Source organism: Pelodiscus sinensis, chromosome 2 (assembly GCF_052426305.1).
Source record: "Pelodiscus sinensis isolate ZL-2025 chromosome 2, ASM5242630v1, whole genome shotgun sequence".
In the NCBI taxonomy this organism is placed as follows: Eukaryota; Metazoa; Chordata; order Testudines; family Trionychidae; genus Pelodiscus; species Pelodiscus sinensis.
The window spans coordinates 257,554,290-257,575,490 of record NC_143053.1 but is presented as its reverse complement, the minus strand read 5'-3'; the positions used below and the strand labels follow the sequence as shown (position 1 = coordinate 257,575,490).

General features: G+C 50.6%; 1 protein-coding gene across 3 annotated transcripts in view; it reads right to left on the bottom strand.

The window, feature by feature from the left end:
• The window catches only part of PTH1R (parathyroid hormone 1 receptor), a 174,837-nt gene that overhangs the window by 150,992 nt on the left and 2,644 nt on the right, over nt 1-21,201 (bottom strand). The gene's annotated exons all lie outside the window — the stretch shown is intronic.

Sequence of the window (21,201 nt, the reverse complement as noted above, 5' to 3'; positions counted from 1 at the left end):
GATTGCTAAGCGGAGTCCTCTGCCACCAAGCCCAGACCTTATCTGACGGCTGAAAAACATTTTTGGGTCTGCGGGCTCCTTGTTCGTGGCCACATCTCCACCCAAAGCAGGAGGAGGCATGGCCAAAAGGCCACAAAGCTGCGGCTTATCAGCTGAGTGCATGCAAAAATGCTGGTACATTTCAAAAGTAGGGCAGCCCAATGCAACCTGCCGGCAAGGCACAAGAAAGCTCCCCGAGCGAGGTTCAGATAAGCATCTGCATGTTGAGGATGTTGATGTGCGCTGCTTCATATCTCCAAACCTCTTCCTTCCCCCTCCGCCCGCGCCCTCCCACTCAGTGCCAGGCAGACCAGGGAGCTCAGGACCAAACTGCAAAATGACACAAGGCCAATTTCTTCCAGCTGGGGAGGATCTGGCCTTCCTGACTTCAGTGGTGCTACCTCTGACAGCCACCAGCCCAGGTGCTGGCCCTGGGAACCTTGTGGTTTCCAGCATGAGGTTTCGCCAAGTCATAGCACAAAGAATATGATCTCAAAACGGAAAACAAAACAGAACCCACCCTTGTGGGGAAAGGCAGATGAAGAAACCCAGTAATGCCTGGGAATCATAGAATCATAGAATACTAGGACTGGAAGGGACCTCGAGAGGTCACCGAGTCCAACCTCCTGCTCTCAGGGCAGGACCAAATACTGTCTAGACCATCCCTGACAGACATTTATCTAACCTGCTCTTAAATATCTCCAGAGATGGGGATTCCACAACCTCCCTGGGCAACTTATTCCAGTGTTTCACTACCCTGACAGTTAGGAACTTTTTCCTAATGTCCAACCTAAACCTCCCTTGCTGCAGTTTAAGACCCATTGCTTCTTGTTCTATCCTCAGAGGCCAAGATGAACAAGTTTTCTCCCTCCTCCTTATGACACCCTTTTAGATACCTGTAAACTGCTCTTATTTGGAAATCTGGACTCCCGCTTTCCCAGGGGAATAACGCCCATTTCAAAATCGTTATTTCGAAAGAGCGGTCATGTGGATGCTCCGGTATCGCTATTTCGAAATAACGACTCCCCAGAGTCAGTCGAATTAATTATTCCCCGGTGCTTCCCAGGGATCTAAGTCAAGGTAGCATGTTCACGTGAACGGATCCTGCCTCGGACTCATTTTGAGGTTTCCCTGTAGTGAGGACGCACTTTTTCGATTTTGTTGTTTTGGGAATTAAGTTGATTTTAGTTATTTCAGTAGTTTTCTCGTGTAGACGTGCCCTGAGAGATTTGCCTCATTTTACAACAGGCTACATCAAAAGCGCTAACGAAGTCAGTCCTAACTAAAATGTCATCCAATGGCTTGTTTATAAGAACATAAGAATGGTCCATCCAGCCCCGTGTCCTGTCTGCTGACAGTGGCCAATGCCAGGTGCCCCAGAGGGAGTGAATCAAACAGGTGATAATCAAGCGATCTCTCTCCTGCCATCCATCTCCACCCTCTGACAAACAGAGGCTGGGAACACCATTCCTACCCATCCTGGCTAATAGCCATTGATGGACTTAACCTCCATGAATTTATCTAGCTCTCTTTTAAACCCTGTTAGGTTATGTCTACACTACAACGTTAATTAGAATCATAGAATAATAGGACTGGAAGGGACCTCAAGAGGTCATCGAGTCCAGCCCCCCGCCCTCAAGGCAGGACCAAGCTCCGTCTACACCATCCCTGACAGATGTCTATCTAACCTGTTCTTAAATATCTCCAGAGAGGGAGATTCCATCACCTCCCTTGGCAATTTATTCCAATATTTGACCACCCTGACAGTTAGGAATTTTTTCCTAATGTCCAATCTAAACCTCCCCTGCTGCACTTTAAGCCCATTACTCCTTGTCCTGTGCTCAGAAACCAAGAGGAACAAATTTTCGCCTTCCTCCTTGTGACACCCTTTTAGATATTTGAAAACCGCTATCATGTCCCCCCTTACTCTTCTTTTTTCCAAACTAAACAAGCCCAGTTCATGAAGCCTGGCTTCATAGGTCATGTTCTCTAGACCTTTAATCATTCTTGTCGCTCTTCTCTGTACCCTTTCCAATTTCTCCACATCTTTCTTGAAATGTGGCGCCCAGAACTGGACACAGTACTCCAGCTGAGGCCTAACTAGGGCCTAATTGAAGCTAACTTAGTTCAAATTAGTTAATTCGAACTAAGCTAATTCGAACTAACGGATCCAGACTAAAAAACTAGTTTGAATTAGCGTTTTGCTAATTCGAACTAGCATGTCCACATTAAGTGGACCCTGAACCAGGATTAAGGATGGCCGGAAGCAGTGCCGGCAGGGCATCAGATGAGGACTTAGAGCGTGGAGCTGCTGCCTCAGGCTAGCCGAGGGCTGTGCTTAAAGGGACCCGACCCCCACCCCGGACAGACAGTTCTCAGGGGTGCCCCGCTTGCAAAGCAGTCCTGGCTTGGAGTGCCTGGAGTGCCCACACTGGGCACATCACAGCACTCGGCCATCAGCCCGGCTGCACTTGCCGCAGGCTGCCATCTGGGGAGAGGGGGCAATTGGGGGGCTGCAGGAGAGCTTCCATCCCCAGAAGCCCACAGAGCCGGCCCAGTCCTCCCCATCGGGGGCTCATACCCCATTCCTCCCTCACCTCCTTCCACTTACCCTTCCCTAACCCCTCTTCTTGATGTACGAAATAAAGATAACGTGTCTTCTAAAATGGAATCTGTCTTTATTGAACAAAACTGGGGGAGACTGGGAAAAGGAGGTGGGAGAGGGGAAGAGAGAGGCTGGGAGAGGGGAGGGCAACTAAAATGATCAGGGGTTGGGAACAGGTCCCATATGAAGAGAGGCTAAAGAGACTAGGACTTTTCAGCTTAGAAATGAGGAGACGGAGGGGGGACAGGATAGAGGTCTCTAAAAGCAGGAGTTGGGTGGAGAGGGTGCATACAGAAAAGTTCTTCATTAGTTCCCATAAAGAAGGACTAGATGACACCAAAGGAAAGGAATGGGTAGCAGGCTTCAAAGTAGTAACAGAAAGTTGTTCTTCACAAAGCAAAGAGTCAACCTGTGGAACTCCTTGCTGCAGGAGGCTGTGAAGGCTAGAACTAGAACAGAGTTTAAAGGGAAGTGAGATCAAGTCATGGAGGTTGGGTCCATGGAGTGGTATTAGCCAGGGGGTAGGAGTGGTGTCCCTGCCCAAGGTTTGTGGAAGGCTGGAGAGGGATGGCACGAGACAAATGGCTTGCTCACTGTCTTAGGTCCATCCCCTCCAGGGCCCCTAGGGTTGGCCACTGTCGGCAGACAGGCTACTGGGCTAGATGGACCTTTGGTCTGACCCAGGACGGCCATTGTAAGCTCAGGGCTCAGGGTCGGGGGTCTCAGTGGACCCCCTTGATTCTCTTGCACACCTGCTCCTGTGTGGCCAGGCTGGCAGCTCTCCTGCCCTAGCCGGCCACTTTCCTGTGCCTAGTGCAGAGATCGTGGACGAGGTCCACGATCTCTGCACTAGCCCAGGCGGGCGCCCGCCTCTTGCGGTTCCGGGCAAGCTCCCGGGAGCCACCAGCCTGGTCTTGGGAAGAGGGGGAGGGCTGGGGGGCATCGGGTGGCTGGCTCGAGCCATGCCAGGTGCAGGGTCTGCTGGCTGGGTGCTAGCAGGCTTGCACCTGGCACGGGCACCGTAGCCAGCCCGTGCCCCTCTAAGGAGTCCGGGACTGGGAGGGGGGCAGACGAGTTTCCCTGGTGTTGGCCAGAGTGGCCACCAGGGAAACCTGGGGAGGGCTAGCCTCCCACTAGTTCGAATTAAGGGGCTACACACCCCTTAATTCAAACTAGCTAGTTCGAACAAGGCTTAATCCTCGTGGAATGAGGTTTTCCTAGTTCGAACTAAGCGCTCCGTTAGTTCGAATTAAATTCGAACTAATGGAGCGCTATTGTAGCGCCTATGAAAGTTAGTTCGAACTAATGTCCGTTAGTTCGAACTAACTTTGTAGTGTAGACATACCCTCAATAGTTCTAGCCTTCACAACCTCCTCAGGCAAGGAGTTCCACAGGCTGACTGTGTGCCAAGTGAAGAAAAACTTTATTTTATTTGTTTTAAACCTGTTGCCCATTAGTTTCATTTGATGACCCCTACTTCTTATATTATGGGAACAAGTAAATAACTTTTCCTTATTCACTTTCTCCACACCGCTCATGATTTTATAGACCTCTATCATATCCCCTCTTAGTTTCTTCTTTTCCATGTTGAAAATTCCTAGTCCTAGTCTCTTTAATCTCTCCTCATATGGGACCCGTTTCAAACCCCTGATCATTTTAGTTGCCCTTCTCTGAACCTTTTCTAATGCCAGTATATCTTTTTTGAGCTAAGGAGACCACATCTGTACACAATATTCCAGATGTGGGCGTCCCATGGATTTATATTAGGGCAATAAGATATTCTCTGTCTTATTCTCTATCCCTTTTTTAATGATTCCTAATTTAATGATTTATGCTGCTTTACACACCCCACACTGAAATGTAAGTGCAATATTCCAATTGATTTACTTTATAATGATGCGGCAAAAATGAGAATGGAAACAATTTTTTTCCAGTTCTAATGTGCCGTGACACTTTTGTAGTTTTCTGTCTGATTTGTAAGTGATGCGAAACACTTTGGAGAGAAATCCGACTCCTGAAAAGGGTACAGTAACCCTGGCCTCTACTATAAAGATTTCACTGGGGAGACCAGCATTTCTCGAACTGGGGGTTCCAAAAGGGGACTACTGAGCGGGATTATGAGGTTACTTTAGGAGGTTGCAATATTGTCAGCTTCACTTCTGTGCGGCCTTCAGAGCTGGGTGACTGGAGAGCAGCGGCTGTTGGCTGAGCGCCTAGCTCTGAAGGCAGCTGCTGACCAGCAGCAGCGGAGAGCAAGGGTAGCAACACCCTACCAGGCCCTTCTTACTTCTATGCTGCTGCTGGTGGTGATGCTGCCTTCTGAGCTGGACTCGCGGCCGACAGCCGCTGCTCTCCAGCTGTCTGGCTCTGGAGATAGTGCCACGGCCAGCAATATTGCTGAAATAAAGCGGGCAATACCAACCCCCTTCTACAATAGCCTTGCAACTCCCCTCCCCACACACCTACCCTATTTTGAGTCAGACTTACCAGTGAGGCTATGTCTACACTGCAGAGCTTTCCCGGGATCCCGAAAAGCTCTGCCACATCTAAGGAACTGGCAAGGAGTTCCACAGGTTAACGGTGTGCTGAGTGAAGAACAGCTGCCTTTTGTTTGTTTTAATCCTGCTGCCCAGGGGCGACCCTAGACTAGCTGCCAGCAACTGGCGCCCTAGGCGAACCATGCAATCGGCGCCCCCACTCCAAACCCCTCAATGATATTGCGCCACCATTCGGTGCCCCATTTAACTTGGTGCCCGAGGTAACCACCTAGTTCGCCTATATGGACGGGCCGTCCCTGCTGCTGCCTATTCATTTCATTTGGTGACCCCTCGTTCTTATATTACGAGAGGAATCACGGGAGGATTCCCTGGTCTGTTCACTCCCTCTGGGGCACCTGGTGCTGGCCACTGTCGGCAGACAGGACCCTGGGCTAGATAGGCCTTTGGTCGACCCAGTCTGGCCGTTCTTATGTTTCCTCAGAAGAGAGGGTCCAGTTTGGAATGTAGCTCTGGTTTCTGAACCCAAAAGCACACGGGGGGTTGGGTTCGGCCCGTCTCCAAGCGCAGGATCTATTTCGACTCAGGTGTGGGGGAGGGAGACGCTGTGCATTGAGGAGGATTGCTTGCCTCGGAGGGTCACAGTAGCCTTCATTTTGACACCACTCCTTGGGCATCTGCTTGTTGGTTGACCAACTCTCCTTATTAGCCAGTGTAAGATACAGAGGGAAACCAAACTCCAGGGTCTCAGTAGACTCCCCACAATGATACAGCGCTAGGTGAACCAGCCAGTCTTTTCCCAAGTGGATAGTTTGGGGAACTTGCCCCCCTCCTCATCTATTCTGGGTTCCAGCTCAGAGCCCTGTAATAGCTGCCTAAATGTCTCCAGCTGCAAAACATTCAAACCCCCTGGGCTACTTCCCCATCACCTTCCTTATCACAGGCGCTTCGGAGTAGGATCCGCTGATGCTTTCTCCTCCTACATCCTCGGCAGCGCTCCCTCCGTCCACTCAGTTCCCTGAGCGCTAACTTCAGAGAAGCTCTTTTTAGAACCAGTCTCAGTTGGTTCTTTAATGGGCCCCAGCCGTTCTCATGAACCATAGCCCACCTGACTCTGCTAGCCCACTTAATTAGCTCCAGGTGCTTAATTGCCCTGCTTGATTCTGGCAAGTTCTCGCCAGTTCCGGACTAGCGCCTGCCAGCTGACCCTGGGAACAGAGATTTACTCAGTCTCAGGCGAATATACCTTCCTTCTGTCCTGCTCTTGGACCCTTCTGGCCTGGGCCTGGGCCAGCCTTCATACCCAAATTCTCACGATCGGATTTCAGCTATTCAAATCTGAGAGTCTGATCCCATGCCAGAGCAAACTCAAGGTGATTTTCATGCCATCCTGCCTTGCACCGATGTTTTAGAATCATCATGCGTTGCACCTACAGGGTGTCATTCACCCGAGGATCCGTGGCCCTTTCAGAAAACCTGTGAATGAAGCCCCAGGGTGAGGTGATGTAGGAATGAGTGTGGCGTACCCATTTCACAGATGGAGATGATGAGGCAGAGAGATGGGGGGGATGCACTGACACACTTGTGGTTGCAAAGCAAGCCAGTGGCTGAGTCAAACGTAGGGTCCCCTCGGACTTGGGTGGCTCATCTGAACCATCCTCTGTTTGTACCTCCCTGTTCACCCGTAATACTGAGTGCTCTCACCTGCGCCGTTGCGACATTCCTTAAAAACAAACAACCAAACCCTTCGCCTGGGCTGGATTGTGTGTGCTCCTAACCAATCTCTTCTGTCATGCAGAGATTGTGGTTCTGAGCCAAGAAAGGCGACACTTCTCTGTCAGGACTCCAAAGAAACTTTTCTGTTGACTCCAATGAGGCCTTAAACCAGGGGTAAAACATATATGGCACTATACCTATCTCCTAGAGCTGGAAGGGACCTTGGGTATGTCTACATTACCACCCTAGTTTGAACTAGGGTGGTAATGTAGGCAACCGGAGTTGCAAATGAAGCCCGGGAAATTCAAATCCCGGGCTTCATTTGCAACTCCGGTTGCCTACATTACCACCCTAGTTCGAACTAGGGTGGTAGTGTAGACATACCCCTTGAGAGGTCATCAAGTCCAATCTCTTGCCCTCACAGCAGGACCAAGCACTGTCCCTGATAGATTTGCCCCACATCTCTACATGGCTCCCTCAAGGATTGAACTCACAACCCTGGGTTTAGCAGGTCAATGCTCAAACCACGTCACAGATATGGGAGATCGCAGCGCCTATTGGCTGCGGCTGGCCAATGGGAGCTGCGATTGCCCATCCCGTGGAGGTGCAGTTAAACATAACATCAATGGCCCACCAGCGTGTAACCCTGGGGCACCACTGCCGTTTTGCTGCCCTCCCCCGACTTACACTAAGCTCGTTTTCATCCCCGGACCTGACAATCCAAAACGTCTGTGTCTGTCCCTGGAAGGAATGATGGGGGGATGGGCGAAAAGGGAACCCGGGGAGTGACCATCCCAGGATGCGCCTGGGAAAAGCCTTCTGGCTGTCTGGCGCTGACTGAGCAATTCACATCTTGAACGTGTTTCGCACACGCTGGCTCGTGGACGGGTTATTTTCAGCTCCCAGTCGGGTATGAAAAGAACTGGCCCGAGCCCGGGATACCACTCACACCAGGAAGGGTGACAGCAGAAAGCGGGTCAGCAGCCAAACCCGGCTCTGGCTTCATCCACCACGGGGCCTGGACTGCAAACAGCTCAGAAGGGACGTGAGACAGGTCAGTTTATGATCCATTTCTGCTAGTTGTGTGTGCGTGTGTGAGTGCTTACATGTGTGTGCGTGAGTGCATGTGTGTGCATGTGTGTATGTGTGAGTGCATGGGTGTGCGTGTATGTGTGTGTATGTGTGAGTGCTTACATGTGTGTGTGTGTGAGTGCATGTGTGCGTGTGTGTGAGTGCGTGTGTGAGTGCTTACATGTGCATGTGTGAGTGTGCATGTGAGTGCGTGTGTGAGTGCTTACATGTGTGTGTGTGAGTGCATGTGTGTGCATGTGTGTATGTGTGAGTGCATGGGTGTGCGTGTATGTGTGTGTATGTGTGAGTGCTTACATGTGCGTGTGTGAGTGTGCATGTGAGTGCGTGTGTGAGTGCTTACGTGTGTGTGTGAGTGCATGTGTGCATGTGTGCATGTTTGAGTGCATGGGTGTGTGTGTGTGTATGTGTGAGTGCATGTGTGCACGTGTGAGTGTGTGTGTGTGTGTGAGTGCATGTGTGTCTCGGCTTGACAAAGCCCTGGCTGGGTTGATTTAGATGGGATTGGTCCTGCCTAGAGCAGGGGGCTGGACTTGACGACCTTCTGAGGTCTCTTCCAGTTCTATGATTCTATGTGTGAGTATGCATGTGAATGTGTGAGTGCATGTGTCTGTGTGTGAGTATGTGTGAGTATGTGTGAGTGCATGCGTGTGTGAGTGTTTGAGTGTGTGTGTGTGCGTGTGCATATGTGTGAGTGCATGTGAGTGCATGTGTGTGTTGTATGCTTGGATGTGTATATGTGAGTGTGTGTGTGTGTGTGCGCACATATGTGTATGAGTCTGTGTGTGCATGCATGTGTGAGTCTGTGTGTGCATGTGTGTGTGTGCATGTGTGAGTGTGTGTGTGTGCACGTGTGTACATGTGTGTGTGCATGCGAATGTGTGTGTGTGTGTGCAGTGCGCCTGTGGCCAAACGCCTGGCTGCTGCCCACAAGAAGGGCTGTTCGGCGCCATGGGACATTAAGGGGATGGGCATGAGCAGCTTCACTCTGATCCTTTCCACAGCCTAGCCAGGGTCCCCTCCCATCTCTGCAGGGACCCGTGCAAACGCCTGTGTGAGGTGCACACGCACATGGGTAATAGGGGTGGGCATACGCATGTGTGTGGGTGAGCGTGATGGTGTGTATGTGCAAGAGAGAGGGAGCACTTAGCTGCAGCGGTGTGTCCCTGGCGGATGTGTGTGCGTCTGTGTGTGTCTGTGTGTTTCTGTGTGTGTGTGAGAGAGACAGCAAGAAAGAGAGGGAGAGAGCGAGAGTGCTTAGCTGCAGTTGTGTGTCTGTGGTGGGGTGTGTCTGTGGTGTGGTGTGTGTGTGTATGTGTGTGTGTGAGAGAGAGAGCTTAGCTGCAGTTGTATGTCCGGAGGGATGTGTTGTATGTGTGTCTGTGTATTGGTGTGTGTGTGTGTGTGTGTGTGTGTGTGTGAGAGAGACAGCAAGAGAGAGAGAGGGGAGAGAGTGAGGGAGGAAGAGAGAGAGAGAGCTTAGCTGCAGTTGTATGTCCCTGGAGGGATGTGTGTGTTTGTGTGTGCATATTTGTGTGGGTGAGTGTTTGTGTGTGTGTGTATGCGAGAGAGAGAGAGAGCGCGAGCGAGCGAGCGAGCATGCAGCTGGAAAGTGGCTTTGAAAACAGGCCGCTGGCCGCCTGGGAGTGTGAGAACGCGAGCCTTTGTTTACCCAGGAAGCTTGCGGCACTTTAAAATCCAATGGATTTTGAAACCAATGTAGTGGCCCCGGTGCCAGCCCCGCCCATCTTACCCTCCCTCAGCTCCCGTCCGTGCCCTGAGCTTTCGCTGGTGATGCCGGTGCGCACAAGTGCCAATGTGTCTGTGCGAAAGGGCACAAGTGTGTTTGTGAATGACTATGTGTGCACGTCGGACTGGATCCCCAGCGGGTGGAAATTAGCAGCGATCCACGGATGCCACCAAGAGTTTGCTGAAGCCAAAGGCTCTCACTGGGCTGTGCATAGGAGAGAGAAGCTCCGTGGTTGAAGAAGCAGCTATCTAGATGCATCGGAGGGAATCACCCATACAAAGAAATCTGCGGAGAAGCCACTTCCCTGGAGCTGCTGTGGGAAGTTTGAACTCTCAAGGGAAGTGTGCTTCCTCCTTAGATAGTCTGAGGGAGGAATAAGAGTAGGTTGGCACTCGGACCCCTGCTACACCCTATTCCAGTGCTACAAGGGACACATTGGGTTGAATTTCTGAGCAACCACTTGCCTGATCCAGGAGGGCAGACGGATGCTGCCTAGAACAAAAAAGTCGGCTTGTCAACAAATACACTTCATCCTTCAAGCTAGAGGTCGTTCAGTGTTTCTTCTTTGTACTGCAGCGGCACCAATCACAAACTTCGGCCCCGCTGCGCTAGGTGCTGTATGCATACAGCACAAAGACATCCTTAGGGGTACATCTAGACTACAGGCTTTTGTCGACAGAAGTTTTGTCGACAAAGCTTCTGTTGACAAAGAGCGTCTAGACGACATCCAGTTTTGTCGACAAAGCAAGCCGCTTTGTCGATATGACAGTGTAGACGCAAAGGACGGTGTAGATGCAATAACGCCTTCTGGCGACAGAACTCTGTCGACCAAAAGCATTATTCCTCATAGAATGAGGTTTACCAGCGTCGACAAAACTGCCGAGTTCTGTTGACGTTATGTCGACAGAACTCAGCAGCAGTGTAGCTGCAGGTATAGTTTTGTCGACAAAACCCTGTAGTCTAGACACACCCTAGGAGGTCTGCTTCACTGAGTCTCTTGCCAACAGCTGTGAATTTCTGTCGCAGAGTTTAAGGCCTGATTTTTCAGAAGAGGCTAGTGATCTAGAATCCTAGGGTTGGAAGAGACCTCAGGAGTCATCGAGTCCAACCCCCTGCCCAAAGCAGGACCAACCCAACTAAATCAACCCATCCAGGGCTTTGCCAAGCTGGGATTTTTGGGCACGTTGAGAGGATCCCAATCTTCAGAAAACTCCCTTCCTGGAAATCAGGCCCTGTAAAATGACTTTAGTGGGTACCTGGAAATTAAAGCAGCCCAAACCAAAACACGTTGTAAACACGCCTGACGCAAAATCTTGTGAAGTCAAGTGGCACTTCCCCCATGATTCATCTCTGCACACTAACTTTTAGTCATTGTTACTGTGCATTGCTGAAGAACTGCCACGTTCCACCCCAGAGACAGCCGCACTGCAGCACAGAATGAATTCATTTGTGGCTTGCCGTTTTTGATGGAAGTTGCAATGTGAAAAAAAAGCATTTATTATAATAGTTCTCATGAGCCGGCTCATGGTCTTGACTATTCTGGAGGGAGGCATTCAAATTGCTGAGTATTTTTGTTCCAGTAAATACAACATTATGCGTTTCAGGAAGGGATTCCTTCATCCCTGCTCTGAAGATTTTTCTAAAATAGGGTTTTGATTTCTCCTGGTGAATTGCCTCTTTAATACTTCATTTGCCCTAATGAAATGGTTTGGATTTGTGGATTGTTTGCATTTATTATTCTCACTGCAGTCACACAACGAGTCCTGGCTTTGTCTCTTTCAGGATTTGGAGAGGGTACAGAGATCTTTCCACCCCTGCAGAGAAACCACTGGAGATGCCTGGGTTTTAATTTTTGGACCACGTCAGTTTCAGAGGCTGAGTGAAGGTCACAGAGATCAGTGTCCAAAAGAAGGAAAGGAAGGAACCTCTAAAATAGCTTAATAGGGATTATGCCTATTGATAATCCACCTCCCCAAAGGTTGGTAGCTAAGCTGCGGAAAAACTCTAACCTCCACCGAGCACAGTAGCTCAGGGTGGGTGTGGATTTTTCGCCTCTCCCGAGTGATGCAGCTGGCTCAGTGTAAATCTGTCGTATACACCAGCCCCAACGGAGAGGAGAATCAAGTCGGACTACACTTTCATTTCCCACCAGCAACACTCAGTCAGTCAGGAGTGTGAAAAGCAAATCACCGAGATTTGCTGGGCCAGGAACCCCCCTGGTGTGGATGTAACTCTGCTGATTGTGTCTATGAGAGGGTGCCCTGCCAACACAGGCTCTGTCGCATAGACATGGCCTCTCCATAAGGACATGTGCTTTCAAGGGGCGGCTGTACATTTGCCTCTATTGGAGACAGACTCAGAAAATCATGGGGCTGGAAGGAACCTCGTGAGGTCTTCTAACCCCGTCACCTGCACTCAAGGCAGGGCGACAAATTATCTAGCATCAGTCATTAATAATCGTCATTAATAATCTAGCATAAGTCATTAATAATCGTTCTGAGCTCCTGTGTGATTTCATCGGGTCAAATTCCAATTCCATTAAAGGCCGAGACTGCTTTGCCAGTTAGGATTAGGGGTTAGGATTTGGGGCATAGATTTGGAAGCCAGACGGTACCACCGTGGTCTCGTCTGACCGTAGCTAAGCTAGGACACAGAACCGTGCAATAGGGCACTACTTTGAAGCGGTGTAGCCACTGTCACGCCAACAGGCAGGATCAAACCCACGACCTCTGGAACTTCTTGCACAAGAACACGTTCACACTGCCATGTGCGAGCTGTGCTTTTGTGCCAGAGCGCCCATGGCAGTGGGGATGCTCTCTTGCACAAGAAAGCTCTGATGGCCATTTTAGCCATAGGGCTTTCTTGTGCAAAAAAACCCTGCTGAGTGTCTACACTGCCCTCTTGCACAAGAGCTCCTGCACAAGAGGGCTGACACCTGTTAAAAAAAGAGCATAGCCCTTGCGCAAGACGCCGTCTCTTACCACGCCGTACTATAAATCTTCTTGTGCAAGAGCGGGTGTGCAGCGTGGACACTTTCTGGAAGAAACACTGTGCTTGTGCAATAACCCGCTAGTGTAGACATAGCCTAGGTGTGTGGGTTGCACCATCACTACAGATAATCCACCTCCCCACATCTTTCTCGCATGAATACGATGATTAAAGCAAGACTACATAACACGCAGGCCCCGTTTAAGTCAGTTCGGCTGATATTCATAAAATGCAACAGTCACCCGTTTTCCACCCATCGGACAACACTTTTAATGAGCAATGACAGTCTAGGAACTGAACTACTAAAACGCATCTCAACAGAAGACCATTGTGTTGAGCTCTGGGTAAACCGAAACCACACCGTGGGCTGCAAACGAACAGGCCACACTGTGGGCCCAGTTCTCTGGCCTGGGGCAGTCTGGATGCGAAATGCACAGCACACTCCCAGGACTTGTTCATAGCTTACACTCTTTTAGCTTTGAGGGCAGCCGCCCCGAGGCCAAACCTAGCTAGCTCAGGTCAGTCAGGCCACCGAAACGCCGCACGTCTTGGTTTGTAAGTCACGCCCCACGGAGTATTCCAACGCCAGGGCTTGTTTGCTTTGCGCTTTGCGGTTTAATATTTATAGTTCGGGGATAGCTGTTAATCCCAAAGTACAATAACCCCCAAAATTTATCTTTCATAAATATACTGGGCTCGGATCAGCGGCCTCCCAAGTGTGAAGGAAAGAGAACATTTCAGGCACTGCTGTGTGCACTCCGAGGCTGCCTTTTTAATGAAGTTGGACAGCTAAGATTTACCACTCCTCGAGAGGCAATTTTATTTTATTTTTTGGCAGTGTCCGGGGACAAACTAGGATGATCTGTTCCTTCTAGCTGTAAATTCTTTGGGGAAGAAGGCAATCAGTCAACGCTGTGATTAGTATTTGTTATTTGGATTACCATAGCACCTAGGAGCCTTGATCAGGAGTTCATTATGATAGGCCCTGTACAAACTCGGAACAAAGAGACGAACCTTGCTCAGAGACCTTGTAATCTAAGTAACTTAACCCTTCCCATTTCCAGATTCCACAAAGACATGGCTCTAATCAGAAAACCAAAGAGGTACAAACAGCACCCCCTTAATCAGTATTCGCCACATACACTGCGTCCTAGCTAATTTGTGCACACACAGCCAGACACGTGGCGGGCATCTTTCATCTAATGCAGCAGTTCCCAAACTTTTTGACATCACGCCTCCTTTTTGATTTTTGAGAAACACTCATGCCTCCCTCCTCCCCCCCCCCCCCCGATAGCAGCAAAACTTGTTCAGCAAAAAAAAAAAAAAAAAAAGGAACTGACATAAGAACATAAGAACATAAGAATGGCCATACTGGGTCAGACCAAAGGTCCTTCTATCCCAGTATCCTGTCTGCCGACAGTGGCCAGCACCAGGGGTGTGTCTAGACTACATGCCTCCGTCGACGGAGGCATGTAGATTAGCCAGATCAGCAGAGGGAAATGAAGCCGCGATTAAAATAATCGCGGCTTCATTTAAATTTAAATGGCTGCCCCGCTCTGCCGATCAGCTGTTTGTCGGCAGATCGGGGCAGTCTGGACGCGACGCGCCGACAAAGAAGCCTTTCTTGATCGGCACAGGTATGCCTCGTGAAACCAGGTTTACCTGTGCCGTTCAAGAAAGGCTTCTTTGTCGGCGCGTCGCGTCCAGACTGCCCCGATCTGCCGACAAACAGCTGATCGGCAGAGCGGGGCAGCCATTTAAATTTAAATGAAGCCACGATTATTTTAATCGCGGCTTCATTTCCCTCTGCCGATCTGGCTAATCTACATGCCTCTGTCGACGGAGGCATGTAGTTTAGACGTACCCCAGGTGCCCCAGAGAGGGTGGACCGAAGACAATGATCAAGCGATTTGTCTCCTGCCATCCCTCTCCAGCCTCTGACAAACAGAGGCCAAGGACACCATTTTATCCCCTGGCTAATAGTCTTTTATGGACCTAACCTCCATGAAATCATCTAGCTTCTCTTTAAACTCTATTATAGTCCTAGCCTTCACAGCCTCCTCTGGCAAGGAGTTCCACAGGTTGACTACACGCTGTGTGAAGAAGAACTTTGTTTTATTCGTTTTAAACCTGCTACCCATTAATTTCATTTGGTGACCTCTAGTTCTTCTATTTAGGGAACTAATGAATAACTTTTCTTTATCGGCCCTCTCCACACGGGGGCCAAAAAACAAAAATAGCAGCATAACTTGAGGGGGGGGGAAATTGACGGCGTGGCGGGGGGCTGGTTTGGCTCATGCCCCCCCTGGAATTTCTTCACACCCCTCCAGGGGGGCATGCCCCGCAGTTTGGGAACCCATGATCTAATGACTCCTGCAAATCATGAAGCACCCTAAACAAAAAAAAAAAAGCTATGGGAAAGCGAGAGAGAGTCTATCCTACCTTGCACATCAGCTAACTTAGCAGCTTTTTACTTCCAATTTCTCAGCAATGCTGACAATATGAGTAGCGCAAAGAGCATGACGAGATATTTCAGATCTCAACCCATCTGGTGCTGACAGTCACAAAACGCTTTGCCTGGCTCCTCAGCTGGCAGAAACCGGCTTGGATTTCAAGTAGACTGACACTGCTTTACATCAGTCCAGGAGGTGGCTACTGTGCCTTCTCATTGCTCCCCATCAGGGTGTGGAATGAATTTTGTTGCATGCACCGAGTCCTGTGGGGATGTGCACCCCCAGTATAAACACATGCTGCCAGCTGTGAGGATTCTGCTCATCAGCTGGGTGGCACATGAATCTCCCCTCAAGCGCCTAGCTTACAAGGACCACTGGATGGGACCTGGGCCCTTTCGACATGATCTTGATCTGCTTTGCCATGGGAGCTGTGCAAGAGATTGTAAATAAAGAATATAGCGCTGTGACTTTTGGACAGAGCATCTGTTCTGATGATCAGTGCACTGAAAGCATTCTGTTTAAAAGAGAAAGAAGGGAAAACAATGGGAAAAAAATCCCTAGTGAGAATTTTTTTTTATAGTGGGCACGTTTAGGAAGTCTTTTTTGCTGGGATGTTTAAAATGCCAGTAGGGTTAAAATGTAGCGCCTGATTTCACAAGGCATACCTGTGCCGATCAAGAAAGGCTTCTTTGTCGGCGCGTCGCGTCCAGACTGCCCCGATCTGCCGACAAACAGCTGATCGGCAGAGCGGGGCAGCCATTTAAATTTAAATGAAGCCACGATTATTTTAATCGCGGCTTCATTTCCCTCTGCCGATCTGGCTAATCTACATGCCTCCGTCGACGGAGGCATGTAGTCTAGACACACCCTTAGAGAACATGGCCTATGAAGGAAGGCTGAAATAACTGGGTTTGTTTAGTTTAGAAAAGAGAAGATCGAGGGGGGACATGAGAGCCGTTTTCCGGTATCTAAAAGGGTGTCATAAGGAGGAGGGAGAAAACTTGTTCATCGTGGCCTCTGAGGATAGAACAAGAAGCAATGGGCTTAAACTGCAGCAAGGGAGGTTTAGGTTGGACATTAGGAAAAAGTTCCTAACTGTCAGGGTGGTGAAACACTGGAATAAATTGCCCAGGGAGGATGTGGAATCCCCATCTCTGGAGATATTTAAGAGTAGGTTAGATAAATGTCTATCAGGGATGGTCTAGACAGTACTTGATCCTGCCATGAGGGCAGGGGGCTGGACTCGATGACCACTCGAGGTCCCTTCCAGTTCTAGTGTTCTATGATTCTATGATTTATACTCAATGGACTGAAGGTGAAAAATCCATCGCAATTGACATACTGCACAGACTACGGTGAGAGATTGCGCCGTACACTATCAAAGAAACTGATCAGCATCCTGTACAGCAAACAGGAAAACATCAAAAAAAAGAGCTCTCCAAACTGGAGACTTTCATAAAAAAACAACCTTCCACCCAAACTTCCACACAGCTGGGCTTTACCAAAATAAGACAGGAGATCTACATTCACACCTCCAGATCAGCTGCTGGAAGTGGGCCTTGACTGAATTAAGCTCATTATTGCTAGCCCTATTCCAGCCTGCCTATTTATACCTGCCTCTGGAAATTTCCACTACATGCATCTGACGAAGTGGGTCTTTGCCCATGAAAGCTTATTCTCCGATACATCTGTTAGTCTAGAAGGTGCCACAGGACTCCGTGTCCCGCAAGGTGCATCAATTCTTTGTGTCACCCAGACACATTGCAGGCATGCACGCTCCAGCCTATATTCAAATCCAAAACTGGGTGCCGGCTCCTGCTCTTATTTCCAATGGTCTAACTCAGGGATAACACCCCCGAAAACAGTGTCATTTCTCTGGGCTTATGATCGAGAGCAGAATCCCATCCTGAGGGTACGTCTACACTGCACGACTATTTCAAAATAAGCTAGTTATTCTGGACTATCTTATTTCGAAAGAGCGCATCTACACTGCAGGGAAGCCTCAAAATGAGTCCGAGGCTGGCTTTCCTAATGTAGACGTGCTATCTTGATTTAGAGCCCCAGGAGGAATAACCCTGGTGAGGGGCTATTTCGAAATAGCAGCAGTGGAGCGTCTAGCCACACCTTATTTCGAAACCGCTCTTTCGGAAGAGGCGTTCTTCCTCGTAGAATGAGGCTTTCAGATTTCGGAATCAGCCGCCGTTCTTTCGAAATCATTTCGCAAAAACGGGACAGCCATGTCGACGCGCGCATTGTGATTTCAAAATCACGCTGGGTATCTCGAAATAACGGTGCCGTGTAGATGCATCCTAAGGGCCTTATTTTGCCAGAGATTAGAACCTAAGACTCTCATGTGCCGGCGACTTTGTGAACATCATCAGGCCTGATTCTGTTTTCCATTATGGGGTTACTCCCGCAAGACAGTGCAGAATCTGGCTTGATGGAGTCGCAACCGTAGAACGAGTGGGGAATATTTAGCCTGGAGAGCCCTGTCGCTTACCCCCTCGCCGTGCCTTATGCCTCCTGGCGGATTTCATTCCACCGCTGTGTCGCTCAGGCTGGAAGATCCGAGCCGTAGGCGACAGTAAAGCCAGCTGAAAAGTCGTTTAGGTGGACTAGCTGTTTGCCATCAGCTGGAGGTGCCGAAGAACACGCTACACAGCACTTTACACCCCTCCCTTTGATCTCCCCATCACTCACTCTTCCATGGTTCAGCTCAGGGGGGTCTCCAACTTCAGTGCACGGTGACCCCCTGCAGATAACAACAATTCCATGAGCAGGGACTGAAGTTGGGCCCACCCATGCCCCAGTGCCCAAGGCGGGGCAGGGCGTGGAGGGCAAAGCCGAAACTCAAGGGCTTCCACCCCGGGGTGAGGAGCTGTTTTGTGAGCCCCGCTGACAAGGGCTGAGCCGGACAATAAGCCGTGCCGCCGGACAGTCTAACAGCAGCCCTGCCGACGACAGGGCTGCAGCTCATGATGAGGTCCAGATCCAGTGTGAGAACACCCAGCCTCACTCAAAATTGCAGGGGCTGGATTGGCCATCTAAGGACCTGTTTTATAATGCCCGGGGCCATGCCCTGAGATGAGCCCTTGCAGGCTAAATCTCAGGGCAGTCAAAGCGATCTAGCTTGACCAAGCCCTGGCTGGGATGATTGAGTTGGGATTGGTCCTGCCTTGGGTGCACTTGTTAACTCCTGAGGTCTCTTCCAGCTCTAGGATTCTATGATCCGAACCTACTCCCCGGATGAACTCCGGCTTCCTATCCCCGGGCATCCACGTAGCCCCTTATCCTTTGGAAAGTGATCAGCTGAATTTGCTAGCCACTTGTGACCCAAGTCTGCTTTGCAGGGACATGAAAGGGCATGTGCCCCTTTTAGCAACGACCAGCCCCGACGTCTATGGCCAAAATATTTCTCGCCCCCAATCTGTTCCTATTCTGCCAGGCTCCCCAGAAGTGGCCGCGTCTCAGGGATTCCTGAAACCTACTGGGATCCTTTAACTTCTTTCCAGCTATGCCTGATCAGAGTAATGAAAGTCGCTGGATCCACACACGCTGGTAACACCGCACGGCATTGCTCGTGATCGTTTCCAGAGCAGGTGAAACATCGTCCCCCCTGCACGCAGCAGAAGTCCCGGCTCTGGGTGGTAGGTTGCCGTTGGTCAGGGTGGCATGCTTTGAACACTCAGGATCGTAACTCCCGTGATCCTGCTAAGTAGGAGCACAGAGGCATGCAGTGTTCCTTCCAAGGCAAGGGGTGAGAAGGGAAGGTTTGCGGTCTCTTGGACAACTTTCCTAACTGCTCTTGCTGGAGAGTTCGAGGGGTTTCGAACCTGCAGCGAGGCATGTGCCTAATTGCAGGGAACGGGCTGACACTGGAGTGATGCAGAAGTGGATCAGCCCCTCTGCATCCAGCTAGCGCGGCAGTTTCCAAGTGATGGGTCGTGCCCCAGGACTGGGCCCGGAGAGTCGGGCGCTGGGTCGTGGTGCTGCAGGGGGAGCAGATGCGCAGCAGGGGGGCTAAGACAGCTCCCTGCCTGTCCCGGCAGCAGGCCCAGCTCCTAGGCGTGTGTGGGGGAGAGCGCACATGGCTCCGTGCACTGCCCCTATCCCGAGCTCTAGCTCCACACTCCCATTGGCTGGGAACTTACTGCCGGCTGCTTCTGGGGCGCAGCCCGTTCCTGGGGCCAGGAGAGGCAGGAAGCTGCCTTATTCCCCCCGTTGACCGGGAGCTGCTCAAGGGAAACCCCTCCTGCCCTAGCCCTGACTCCCCAAAAGCCAGAGCCCCCTCCTACACCCTGAAGCTCCATCCTTACCCCCACCCCGGAGCCCCCACTCCAGTCAAATTACATCGGGTCGCAGCATCAACAGTTTTCTTCCACTGGGTCATGAAATAAAAAGTTTGACAACCACTGCCCTAGCATGATGGTAAGGGCTAGAGAAAATGCAATCTCTCCTGAAGGGACAGCGGATCTGGTGTCTTATGACCTTACACCCCTGACTTCCGTGGGCCGATTCCTGCTTTACACCAGCCTACCAGCAGAATCAAGCTTTGGGGACCAACATCTATCCTGTGTTGGACTCCCAGTCTCCGGTCACAGCTGCAAAGTGAATCCCAGAGCTGACGACCTGAGGTTGTCTGTTTCTCTCTAGCTCTGGTCTCGGCTGATGGATAATTCACAGGTAAGAACACCCCTGTAAAACCTCCCAGGACTGAGACAGCCCCGTGGCGCATTAACCCAGCGATCCCAAGGCGGGTGCAGCGCCCGGGTGGCAGAATCCCGTGTCGGAAGCCGGGAAGGCTGGCGTTGAAGGGCACAGCCTCTCTTCTGTCTGTGCTTATGCCCAGCATTTCGAGCAACACACAGTTAGCAGATTCAAATCACAGGGCTCCACCAACACCAGCCGCAGTGGGGGGCATTGAAGTCAATGGGTGTTTTGCTCTTGACTTCAATGGCATGTGATGTTAGCAGGTGGCAGCACATAGTCAACTCTATAGATTTGGGGGTCTTTGGGCAGGGGGCTGGATTCGATGACTCCTGAGGTCTCTGCCAGCCCTGGGATTCTGGGATTCGAATATAACCCAACGTGGGCTGGAAGGCCCAGACCACGGTAGCTTTTGGTCATCTCAACATCGGCCCAAGAGAGCCGCTGAGCCCAACTTGTACACCCTGTTATAATGGAAACCACTTTGAGTTGGGGGGTTCTGCGGCACTGTCTGCCACCTCCCCGTGCAACGGGCCCCCGTCCTTAACCCAGTCCCCAGCCCCTTCAGTGGAAACGCAGAGTGAGGGACAGGGGCTGGAGTCCCATGCAAAGTCCTTTCCACTTTCTAAAGCAGACACAATCCTTGGACGTGAGCTCCGGCCCCCCGACCCCTTCGCCCAGCGTCCAACGTGTTCAGGAATCACAATACCAGAGGGTAGGCGAACTGTGTAACAGGCCTGTCACTGCATGAGGATGGGTACCACGCACCACCCCATATCTGTTAAAACATTTCGAAACAAAGAGCAGCCCCGGGGCATCTTAGAGACCAACCAAAACACACAGGGTCCTGAGCTTTCGGGGGCAAACCCCACTTCATTGCTTCATCCACTCCTATGCCGAAGTGGGTTTGACCCACGCGAGCGCGTGGTGCTATATAGTGTCGGCCTCTAAGGTGCCCCAGGGCTGCGTGTGGTTTTGAAAGTTAAGGACTATCCCGGCAACTCCTCGGAGACTTGACGACATTTAGCCTCGTCCATAAGACTAAGCGGAGCGAGTCACCTTTGGTTGTACCACCTTGAGTCACAGTTTTGTTCCCCTCGGGAAGTCAGTTGGCTAAATAGAGATGAACTCTTCCTACAATAGCAGTCGTGCCGTACAAAATCACACTGGTTCACACACAGATGGCACACAGCCTTCGATGGCATAGGGCTAATACTACTCTAATTCCCCTGAGTGTAAACCATATGCCATCCATGCGCTGCTGGACTGCAAAGCAGATCCAGTACGCTACTGTACACAGACACTCATGGAGCGGAAAGCAGTTGTTTGCTGAAATTCAGCTTTCCCATGATTAAATTA